The following is a 12,918-nucleotide window of genomic DNA, read 5'->3' on the forward strand; positions in this document are numbered from 1 at the left end:
AAAAGTGGAAAGGACCTAACAGAAGCAGAAGACATCAAGAAGAGGTGGCAAGAATACACAGAGGAATTATACCAGAAAGAAATGGATGTCTCATACACCCCAGGTAGTGTGGTTGCTGACCTTGAGCCAGACATCCTGGAAAGTGAAGTCAAATGGGCCTTAGAAAGCACTGCAAATAACAAGGCCAGTGGAAGTGATGGTATCCCAGCTGAACTATTTAAAATTTTAAAAGATGATGCTGTTAAGGTGCTACACTCAATATGCCAGCAAGTTTGGAAAACTCAGCAGTGGCCAGAAGATTGGAGAAGATCAGTCTACATCCCAATCCCAAAGAAGGGCAGTGCCAAAGAATGCTCCAACTACCGCACAATTGCACTCATTTCACATGCTAGCAAGGTTATGCTTAAAATTCTACAAGGAAGGCTCAAGCAGTATGTGGACCGAGAACTCCCAGAAGTGCAAGCTGGATTTAGAAGAGGCAGAGGAACCAGAGACCAAATTGCAAACATGCGCTGGATTATGGAGAAAGCTAGAGAGTTCCAGAAAGACATCTACTTCTGCTTCATTGACTATGCAAAAGCCTTTGACTGTGTCGACCACGGCAACCTATGGCAAGTTCTTAAAAAAATGGGAGTGCCAGATCACCTCATCTGTCTCCTGAGAAATCTCTATGTGGGACAAGAAGCTACAGTTAGAACTGGATATGGAACAACTGATTGGTTCAAAATTGGGAAAGGAGTACGACAAGGCTGTATTTTGTCTCCCTGCTTATTTAACTTATATGCAGAATTCATCATGCGAAAGGCTGGGCTGGATGAATCTGAAGCCGGAATTAAGATTGCCGGAAGAAATATCAACAACCTCAGATATGCAGATGACACAACCTTGATGGCAGAAAGTGAGGAGGAATTAAAGAACCTTTTAATGAGGGTGAAAGAGGAGAGTGCAAAATATGGTCTGAAGCTCAACATCAAAAAAACGAAGATCATGGCCACTGGTCCCATCACCTCCTGGCAAATAGAAGGGGAAGAAATGGAGGTAGTGAGAGATTTCACCTTCTTGGGCTCAATGATCACTGCAGATGGTGACAGCAGCCACGAAATTAAAAGACGCCTGCTTCTTGGGAGAAGGGCAATGACAGGCCTAGACAGCATATTGAGAAGTAGAGACATCACCTTGCCAACAAAGGTTCGTATAGTTAAAGCTATGGTTTTCCCAATAGTGATGTATGGAAGTGAGAGCTGGACCATAAAGAAGGCTGATCGCCGAAGAATTGATGCTTTTGAATTATGGTGCTGGAGGAGACTCTTGAGAGTCCCATGGACTGCAAGAAGATCAAACCTCTCCATACTGAAGGAAATCAGCCCTGAGTGCTCACTGGAAGGACAGATTGTGAAGCTGAGGCTCCAGTACTTTGGCCACCTCATGAGAAGAGAAGACTCCCTGGAGAAGACCCTGATGTTGGGAAAGATGGAGGGCACAAGGAGAAGGGGGCGACAGAGGAGGAGATGGCTGGATAGTGTTTTCAAGGTTACCAGCATGAGTTTGACCAAACTGCGGGAGGCAGTGGAGGACAGAGGTGCCTGGCGTTCTCTGATCCATGGGGTCACGAAGAGTCGGACACGACTAAACGACTAAACAACAACAACAACAACAACTTATTATCTATTTTTTTTTTTTTGCATTTTAAAATTTTATTAAATTCCATTATATATACAACAAATCCAAGTTTCAACGTTTCTCATACATTTTGGACTTCCTTCAACGTCGATGACATTCATTCGTAGTTAGATCTTAGAGTCGCATTCCATTTCTTCATATTGCCATTCATACTATTTTTATAACTTCTTTCGTTTAAACAATACCTGTTAATTCTTTACAGAGCCTCTTTAAACCCCACCAGCGTTGTGTTAACTGAACATTTATTCTCCAGGTAACCCACAAATTTCCCCCAGTCCTCTATAAACTTTTGATCTTTTAAATATCTTATTTTCCCTGTTAATTTGTCCAACTCCGCGTACTCTATCAATTTTGCTCTCCAATCTGCCACCGTTGGGATTTCCTCCTGCTTCCACCTCTGAGCTATCACAATTCTGGCTGCTGTCACCGCATACTGGAAGAGTTTGTAATCTTTTCTCTTAATCTCTTTTCCCAGTATACATAGTAAAAAGGCTTCCGGTTTTTTAACAAAGGTATAACCCAGCATCTTTTTCAATTCGTTGTAAATTTCCTCCCAGAAACTTTTAATTTTTTTGCACTCCCACCATTGATGATAGAATGTCCCTACCTTTTGTCTGCACTTCCAGCATTTATTATCTATCTTATACATCTTGGCCAGTTTTACGGGGGTCATATACCACCTGTACTGCATCTTCATCACGTTTTCCTTAAGTAGCGTACAGGCCGTAAATTTTATATTGACTCTCCAGAGCTTTTCCCAGTCTTCCATCTGGATGTTATACCCGATATCCCTGGCCCATTGTACCATCACTGACTTCACCTCCTCATCCTTCGTGTACCATTCTAGTAAAATTTTATACATTTTAGAGAGGTTTTTATATTCACTATTTACTATCTCCTTTTGGAATATTGATTCTTTCCCCTCGTAACCCCTTTCCTTTACGTCTGTTTTAAACATCTCATTAATCTGGAAGTAGTGCAGCCAGCCCTGTGTAAGCGTTTTAATCTGGTCGTATGGTTTAACTTTCCATTTCCCTCCTTCGTTGATGACCATTTCTCCATACTTCCCCCATCTTTCCTCCATGTTGACTTTCTTTACACTTGTTAACTCCTGCGGTGATAACCAATGTGGTGTTCTCGGCTCTAGTATATCTTTGTACCTGTCCCAAACCTCTATTAATGGACCCTTAAATATATGACTACAGAAGCCCCTGTGCACCCTTTTTTTATCCTTCCATAAGTACGCATGCCACCCAAATTTATTATTGTATCCTTCGAGGTCTAATAGCTCTCTGTTTTCCAACTTGACCCACTCTTTTATCCAGCACAGACACGATGCTTCGTAGTATAATCTCATGTCCGGCAGAGCGAAGCCCCCCCTTTCTGTTGCATCTGTTAGTAGCTTGAATTTAATTCTGGGCTTCTTCCCTTCCCAAACTTATCTGGAGATCGCTTTTTGCCATTCTTTAAAGTTTTTTGTTCCTTTTAATATGGGGAGTGTTTGAAACAGAAATAGGAGCTTGGGTAGCAGCATCATTTTTACCATGGAGATCCTTCCCCAGAGCGATAATTTTAATCTGGCCCATACCTCCAGGTCTTTTTTAATTTTGTTCCAAACCGGGACATAGTTATTTTGGTATAAGTCGATATTTTTGTTAGTAATCCAAATTCCCAAATACTTTATCTTTTTAACTACTTCAATTTCAGTTTGTTGTTGCAGAGTAGCCACCGCATCCTGGTCCATATTTTTAACAATCATTTTTGTCTTGCTCTTATTCATTTTGAAACCAGCCAATTTCCCAAATTCCTCCATCTCGTCCAGAATCGCCTTTATACTTTCTGTAGGTTCTTCTACCGTTAGGACCACGTCATCCGCATAAGCTTTGACTTTATACTTATTTGAACCTAGTGTCACCCCTTTTATTTATTTTGTCTTATTGCGTTCAAAAGTACTTCTAAGACCACTATAAAGAGCAGTGGCGAGAGCGGACAGCCTTGCCTCGTCCCCTTACATATTTTTATATCCTCAGTCATAACGTTATTGACTATCAGTCTCGCCTTCTGCTCAGTGTATATTGACCTTATACCATTTAGAAATTCTTGTCCCACCTCCATTACTTCCAGGTTTTTTAACATAAAATCCCAGATAACATTATCGAAAGCTTTCTCCGCATCTACAAAGATTAAGCTAGCTGGTTTGTCAGAGCTCTCAGATAAATATTCAATGAGATTGATTATATGTCTTGTATTACTTCTTATTAACCTGCCCGGAAGAAAGCCTGTCTGGTCTTCATGTATTATCCTTGTTAATATCTTTTTTAATCTTTTAGCCAGGATGCCAGCGAATATCTTATAGTCTGTGTTTAATAAAGAGATGGGTCTATAATTCTTAACTTGTGTTAGGTCTGCATCTTGTTTTGGGATGATTGTAATAAAGGCCTCTTTCCACGTTCCGGGCATATCTCTTTCTTTTAGAATATTATTCATTACTTCAATTAGCGGTGTCATCAACGTATCTTTGAATTCTTTATAATAACTCGATGTGAAACCATCGGGGCCCGGTGCTTTCCCTCTTTTCAAATCTTTTATCACTTCTTCTGTCTCTAATCTATCTATTGGGGCGTTTAGCTGTTCTTTTTGCTCAGGAGACATTTTTTTGACGCTCTTTTCTTTTAAATATCTTTCTATTTTTTTCTTGTTATTCCTTTCTTTGTATCTGTATAGTTGCTCATAGAAATCCGTGAATCCTTTCCTGATTTCCTTCGAGTCGGTTGTTTCTTCTCCATTTATTAGTAATTTGTTAATTGTGTTTTGCTCTTTCCTTCTTCTGACTTGCCACGCAAGCCATTTACCCGATTTATTGGCAAATTCGAAATTTTTTTGTCTTAACCTTTTGATATTCCACTCGACCTCCTTGTTTATTATCATTGCAAATTGTGATTGAAGGGATTTTATTTCCTGCATTATTCTTTCATTATTTGGTGTTTTAATCAACTTTTGTTCATTGTCCATTATCTGTCTCAGGATCTCTTTTGACCTCTTATCTCTATTCTTTTTTTTCAAGGCACTTTGTTGAATAAAGAGGCCCCTCATTACTGCCTTACTGGCATCCCAGACCGAACTTGTTTTCACCCCTTTATCTATATTATCTAAAAAGTATTCTCCTAATTTTTTTCGGGTTCTTTCAACAAATCTTTGATCATCCAGTAGGTTATCATTTAGTCTCCATCTTTATGTTCGCTCTTCCAATCCCTTCACCTCCATTTCAATTGGGTTGTGATCAGATATTACTTTGGGCTGGATTTCGATTTTTTTAATTCTTGGTGTCAGTTCATTCGATATCCATATTTGGTCTATTCTTGAAAATGATTGGTTCGGTTCGGAGTGATATGTAAATTGTTTCTCAAGGGGGTGTTTCAATCTCCATATATCGACGAGGTTACAATTTTTAACTAATGTGAAGAATGTCTTGGGTAATTTTCCTTGTTTGTTCTTTGAGTTTCTTAGTCTATCCATATCATTTGAGACCACATCGTTCAGATCTCCCATTATTATGATTTTTTGGTCTATATATTCAAATAACTTTTCTTCCAGTGCGCTAAAGAATTCTGTTTTATTCCCATTAGGGGCATAAATCCCTACTATTATCATTGTTTCACCTTGCCATTTAATGCGTACCGCAATTATCCTTCCTTCCTCATCCTTAAATAATTGGTGCGCCTCAATTTTGTTTTTAATGTAAAGTACTACACCTCTTTTTTCCCACTATCTGAAGAAATGAATTCATTCCCTAACCTCCTATTGACCAGGATTTTCCTGTGTTTTTTAGCCATATGCGTTTCTTGTAAGCACATGACATCCGGGTTTGCCTTTTTTAAAATACGCTCAATTCCATTCCGTTTCTTCTTGTCGTTCAAACCATTAACATTCCAACTCCATAATTTTAGTGACATTTTATTTTATTTTGTTTCTTTAATTTATTTAACCTAAAGTCTCTCTGACTCTTCTCCTTCTGTATCTTCTTCCTCTTCCTCTGGCTTTCTTTCGATCAGTTCTTCCTCTTCTCCTGATTCTATGTCCTCCCTCCGTCCTTTTCCCCCTTCGGCCCCTTTCGGCTCTTCCTCTCCATGTTGGAGATCTTTATATCTTCTTGTGAACTTTCCTATTTCCTCGGGATTTGTCAGCCTTCTTTTGATTCCTTTGTAAAAGAAAGAGACGCCCTCCGGAAATTCCCAGCGAAAATCTATTCTGTTTTTCTTAAGCAGGTATACCAGTGGTTTATAGGGTTCTCTTCGCTTCAACAGTCTTATTGGGATATCTTTAAATATAATTATGTAATTTCCGTCGATGTACAGTCTCTTCTCTCTGTTTTTTTGCAAAATCAGGTTTCTCATCTCTTTATCTTTAAACATGACTAAGCAGTCTCCTGGGAGTTTCTTCGCTTTGCTTGTTTTAGTTCTCAGTCTATATGCATTTTGTATTGTTTCTGCCACTTCCTCCTCCGCTAACCCCATCCATTGTGCTATTTCCTTTATCAATCTCTCTTTTATATTTTCATTTTGTAGTTCCGGGATCTGTCTCAGCCTTAAATTCACTTCTCTTTGTTTGAGTTCATTCATCGCGATAGAGTCTTTTAAGTCTTCTTGCGTTTTGTGCAAGTCTGCTATCTCACCTTTCATTTTTTCTTCTTCCCTTCTCATCTCTTTCATTTCCTGTTTGGTCTTTTTTAGCCCCTCATCCATTCTTTTTGATATCTCCTTAATCTGTCCTTTAAGCTCACTTACTGTCTCTTCAATTTTTTTGTCCATTTTTCCAATTTTTTTATCTACCTGCTCTAGTTTTGTCTCTAAGTTTTTCTCACTTTGCTTTATTTCTGCGAACATCCTCAAAATTTCTGTTTTAAATTCCGTTTCCTGTTTTGAGCTTTTCCTGTCAGATGGGGTCCCCCCCTCCGCCCCTTTTTTTTGAGTATGTGACATTGTCCCGTCTGTTTAGATGTCAAATAATCCACTTGTTATTCCCTGGCAAACCGTCTTCCCGTATATCAAAACTGTTACAAAACTATTACCTTTGAGACATCTCTTGGGTTTAGAGCTTATCCCTAAACCGCTACCCAATTTGCCACCACTAGGGGGCAGTAACAGGAGGAATAGAAGATATTCGGCCTTACCTAAGTAAACAGCAGATCGCTATAAACGGTACGGGGTACAATAGCTTTATTTAAAACTCCCCTCCAAATATTTTATATTTAACTACAGCCCCTTCCCCTCTGAGCCTAGTAGTAAGATAGCTCAGCGTTGAGTCTCAAAATCATACAAATTATAATCTTCCTGCCCCTATTCGGGCTATTCCAACCGAGGTCTGCCGAAAAAACTGAATTTATCTCCCCAAACAGGGCTCACATCAATAGTTGGTTCCGGTCAAAATCCTAATGTCCAATTAACCTGATATCCGAGAATTTAACTTATAAATTTTTAGCAGTTCAAGTAGTCCCGGCAATCCAGACAGTATTATGGATTTGGTAGTCCAAATATTCCGAATAGTCCCCACAGTCCAGGTTTAGATGATGAGCGTCGTGAGAAGGTGGCTTCCGGAGCTATAAGGCTGGGTTCAAACTAACAGTTTAGGTAAACGGGATGGCTGTATCTTAACAATGAACGTTCATATTTCGTTGAGCCAGGAGGAGAGTTCTCTCCCTATAACCAAAGCTCAGGAGAAGTGCGAATGAGGAGGTACAAATAAAGTTCCCTTTAGTTCTAAGAGGAAAGAAAAAAAAACGCAGTGTGTGCTCCCGACCTCCAAAAAGAAATTTCTTTTAGTTGACTTCCCCAACCGGAATGGCAACGCAGTCAGACGATGGTGGATACGGGGGTAAACCCCTCCAGCAGTGAACTGCAAGTTTTTAATGTCCTATATCCCGTTGATTAAGAGTTTTAAGAATCACTTTTAGAGCTTTAAAATGGCGTCTGAGGCACCTCTTCTTATTTCCCCCACCTGAAATGGCGTTGGAGAGTCTTCTAGCTGCTTAAAGTTTCCCAGGGATATTTTAGTAAGCAGTCCCGTCTGTATTCCAACTATGCGGTAGCCCTGTTGTCTGGGTATTTTCCTCTATCTCGCCTCCTTTCTGCTCCCTCTTAGCTTTCCCCCCTTTGTAAAAGAAAAAGGGGGGTTTCTTTTTACTTTCAACTTTAGCTGCCCGAGGGAGACGGAAACAGTATCCACTGGCGGTAACTTACTTTCTTTTTCGGGCTCTGCTCGCGGCGCTGCGTCGTTCCTCCAATGAAGTCAAAACCGGCGCTGAACTCGAGCTTCCTCCACTTTTTACTCGGGGACTTCCTTGGTGTATTTTATATCCAATTTAAAGAGTAAGTCTGTTTTATGGTCCCGAGTTTCTTCGTCTCTGAGAGTGGAGCGCTATCCCTCGCAGGCTCGGGGCTTCGCTAAATCGCCATTCTAACGCCGCTGTAATGGCTGCCCGACTGCCGACCGCTCGTTCCGTCGTACTCTTCGCCTTTTCCAAAAAGACTACCTGACGACCGGACGGGCGGCTGCCTGGCACTGCCGGGTACCTGGACCTCTGGCCACCCACCAGAGGGTTAAAGGAAGGTTTTGGCGCCCTAAAGACCTCCAAAATCTGGCGAAAAAGCAAGGGTTTCCTCCGCAGAAAGAACCCTCGCCTGCAGTAGGTTCCGCGCTCCACCGGAAGTCCCTATTATCTATTTTCTATGTATTTTGTATTTTTCATTTCTATTTTTGTATTTTTTGTATTTTTATTTTTTCTCTTTTTTATTCTGTAATTTTTTCCTGTTTATAAAATTTTAATAAACATCCATTTAAAAAAAAGAGAGAGAAGCACTTGGCCCAATTTTAGCCTTTGATTCTGTGAGAGGCGCGCAGTGCTTGGTCTTACGCTGCAGCTCAACTTTAACTAGGTTTACAGCAGAGGAGCAAGTCCTGGAGGGCTGGCTTCCTATTCTGCCTCTATGGGTGAGTTGGCATTGATGAGGAAAATTGCGGGGTGTGAGGCTACTATATTTTTTCACAATATAGTCCGGCCCACCACATGCTCTTGTGGGATGTGAAACACAAGAGCAGTCAAGTACAACATTCCTAGAGTGCACATGTTTACACATGGGGAGGAATGTTTGTCCAGCCAGCAGGTAAACTTCCTGTTTCCTTCTGGGCTGGGAGAAACTTCCTCTACATGTGACTAAAGGTGGGTGTGGCCTCACCTGTGCAGGTAAGGACAAAAGCACAGGGCAGGGCAGCCATCTCTCTCTCTCTTTCACCACATGCATCGAAGAAGCAAGATCTGCTTAGCCAAAGATGCCCTCTTGGCCTCCAGCCAAGAGAGGACAAAGGGACTGTCTTCTTATGGAATAGTTTTCAAGTGTATGTTACTTTTCTAAGCTAAGTCTGCCTTCTGGGATCCGATTGTGAACAGAATGTGAGTAAACTCGTTTTATACTTTTATGGAAGACTGTGTCGTGTCTTATCTTTTATGAGGGAATAAGGGGAAAATACCAGAACAGTTATTATAGAGGCTTTAGCGAGCCTGAGCAAAGGCATCCGCTGCCAATTTTAGAAGAGGGGAATGTTACTCTGCTAAATTGTGGAACTTGTTAAGACAAGTTGGATAAGCATATAATCAGACAATGTATCCTCTCCTGCATCCCTGAACATTCCCACAGGTCTGAGGGACGGTGGACAGGCCATAGGCAAACATGTCCAGGCACCTCTTAAGTAAAGCTAAAGGTAAAGTTAGCCCTGACCATTAGGTCCAGTCATGACCGACTCGGGGTTGCAGCGCTCATCTCACCTTATTGGCCGCCGAGGGAGCCGCCATAAAGCTTCCGGGTCATGTGGCCAGCAGGACTACGCCGCTTCTGGCAAACCAGAGCAGCGCACGGAAACACCGTTTACCTTCCCGCCGGAGCGGCACCTATTGATCTACAGTGGTGCCCCGCAAGACGAACGCCTCGCAAGACGGAAAACCCGCTAGACGAAAGGGTTTTCCATTTTGGAGGCGCTTCACAAAACGAATTTCCCTATGGGCTTCTTCGCAAGACGAAAATGTCTTGCGAGTTCCTGCGGGTTTTTTTTACCTCCCCCCCCCTTTTCCTAAGACGCTAAGCCGCTTATCAGCTGATCCGCTGATAAGCCGCTTAACAGCTGATCGCTAAAAGCCGTTAAACCGCTAATAGCGCTAATCCGCTAAGCTGTCAATGGGCTTGCTTCGGAAGACGAAAAAAACGCTATACGAAGAGCCTCACGGAATGGATTAATTTCGTCTTGCGAGCCACCACTGTACTTGCACTTGGACGTGCTTTCAAACTGCTAGGTTGGCAGGAGCAGGGACCGAGCAACGGGAGCTCAGCCCGTCGTGGGGATTCGAACCGCCAACCTTCTGATCCTCAAGCCCTAGGCCTCTACGGTTTAGACCGCAGCGCCCCCCGCGTCCCTCCTGCACATCCATACCCTGGGGCAAGTCTGGGGATGGGCTCTTGGTTTCTTTGGCCAACTAACTGCTCAGTAAGTGTCACCTTTGGGCCAACTAACTGCTCAGTAAGTGTCACCTTTGACCCTGGAGATAGAGGGGGAAATAGTCCTTTCCTTAAGGGCAAGAATGGCGTTGGAATGGAGGAAATTGATGCAGGGGGTGGATTTTCTGAAGTGAGGGGCTTTTCCTAAGCCAGCATTCCATAGGTGAAGTGGCTTGACAGATTTCTTGCAACAAAGGATCACTTTGGGCAATAGAAACCAGTTCATGGGCTTTTGATGGACTGAGTCCATTGTTCTCTCAACAGGCGGCCACTCAGGAGCTCAGTCAAGCTGGCGAAGCTCCGCTGCCCGCAGAAGGGAAACAGGCAGCAGCCCAAGACAGATTCTGTCCACTAGAGGCCGCTAAGCGCTATTGGCTAGCTGTCCAAATCCGATGCTTTTGATTGGGCTATACGCAGCAGTATGTAAATACAGAGTTCATGCCCAAGTCCCTGCTCATATTGATAGGCTTTCATACCAGAAAGAGGGAAGCAGGGTCTTTTCTTCTTAAAAAAAGATGTGGTGCTTGGTGCGACAGGGGAAGGAAAGGGCTTTCTCGAGCTCATTGTCTCGCGCCCTAGCTATGTGGAGGGGTTTCTGGGGAAGGCGAGATCCCTAGCGAATTCCCCCCTCGGAAATTCTGTGTAGCGTATTCTTAGAAAAGGAAAAAAAGGAAAAAGGAGGGGGAGAGAAAAGACTGAAAGGGAAGAAAGGTTTCCTCTGTTCCCCTCCACTCTTCCAAAATAATTCTGAGCTGAGGTGCAGAGCTCTTTTCTCCCTTGTGACCTCCCCACCCTCCTCCTCCTCCCTCCCACCTAACTGGCTGTGTCACCTTGCCTGCCAATCATACCTCCCTTTGAACTGAAGCAGAGTCCCATCCCTGTTTGTGCCAGTTCTGGAGTCTAAAAGCCGTGGAACAGAAAATCCAAGTGTTAAAGATATAACCCATTACTCGGACGCAAAAAAATCTGGGGGACAAATCGACGCAATATGGCTAACAAAAAAGCTGATGTTAAGTTTAGAAAAAGCAGAAATACTAAACAGATTGATATCAGATCATAATCCGGTATCGGTAATAATGAAATTTCAAAATCATACTAAGGGAAGGTGAAAAATGAACGAGGAGGTATGGAGAGACGATCAAAGGGTTAAAAGGGCAAAGGAAATATTGAAAGAATTTTATGAAATAAATGAAAATCAGGATACGGATAAAAAAAATGATTTGGGAAGCGAGCAAAGCCTATATGAGAGGGTTTGTAATACAGTGGTGCCCCGCAAGACGAATGCCTCGCAAGACGGAAAACCCGCAAGACGAAAGGGTTTTCCGTTTGCGAGTTGCTTCGCAAGACGAATTTCCCTATGGGCTTGCTTCGCAAGAAGAAAGCCCATAGGGAAATCTCCGGGGACCTCTTTTAAATGCTGGCGGTGGGGAGCAAAGCCTTTCCCCCCCCCTCCGGCCTTCAGAAGAGGTCCAGGAAGGCCGGCGGGGGCCGAAAGGCTTTGCTCCCCACCGCCAGCATTTTAAAAGCGGTCCGGGATAGCAGGGAAGCGCTTCCCGTTATCCCGGACGGCTTTTGAAGGCAGGCGGGGGGGAGCAAAAACTTTTGCCCCCCGCCGGCCTTCAGAAGAGGTCCTGGACCTCTTCTGAAGGCCGGCGGGGGGCAAAGGTCTTTGCTCCTGCCTTCCTTCCCGGGAGAGCGGAGAAACGCACTGCGTTTCTCCGCTATCCCGGATGGCTTTTGAAGGCAGGCGGGGGGGAGCAAAGACTTTCGGCCCCCGCTGGCCTTCCCCCCACCTGCCTTCCCGGGGGCTTTAAAATCGCCCCGGGACAGTGGAGTCCCGCTTTTCTTCCCACCCCCAGCATTTTAAAAAACCCCGGGACAGCGGAGAAGTCCTCTGCTGTCCCGGGGTTTTTTTAAATGCTGGGGGTGGGAAGAAAAGCCCTTGTCCCCCCCCCCCCCCCAGCCTTCAGAAGAGGTCGAGGGACAGACTGTCCCCGGACCTGGTCTGAAGGCGGTTTCCATAGGAACGCATTGATTGATTTTCAGTGCATTCCTATGGGAAACCGTGCTTCGCAAGACGAAAAAACTTGCGGAACGAATTAATTTCGTCTTGCGAGGCACCACTGTACAACAAAAGGGAAAGATAAGGAGAAATAAAGATACCGGTAATAATATTATGGAAATAAATAAACAAATAAGAGAGAAAGAAAAAGACCTAGTGAAAAACCCAGAGAATGAAGATATCCTCCAACAAATAAAGAATTTACAAGCCCACCTATCAAATTTAATAAATAGGGAAGTAGAGAAAACAATTATATGGATGAAACAATGATATTTTGAACTGGCAAATAAACCGGGTAGGATGCTGGCATGGTTTATCAAAGAAAGACAGGTAGAAAGAGTAATAAATAGAATTATTGACGAAGAAAAGGAAATCATTGACCCAAAACAAATTAAAGAAAATTTTATAAAATATTACAAAAATTTATATAAAGTAGAATTAAAAGAGGAAAAGATAATTCAAAAATACCTATCAGAAAATAGACTACCAGATATAGAAGAAGAATATGCAATATTAAATTCAAATATTGAACTTGAAGAGATTAAAAAAGTGATTAAAAATATGAAGGAGGGGAAATGCCTGGACCAGACAGAATCTCAGTAACATATTATTAAAAAATAGAGGAAATAATAA

Source organism: Podarcis melisellensis (assembly GCF_964234715.1).
Source record: "Podarcis melisellensis genome assembly, chromosome: W".
Lineage (NCBI taxonomy): Eukaryota > Metazoa > Chordata > Lepidosauria > Squamata > Lacertidae > Podarcis > Podarcis melisellensis.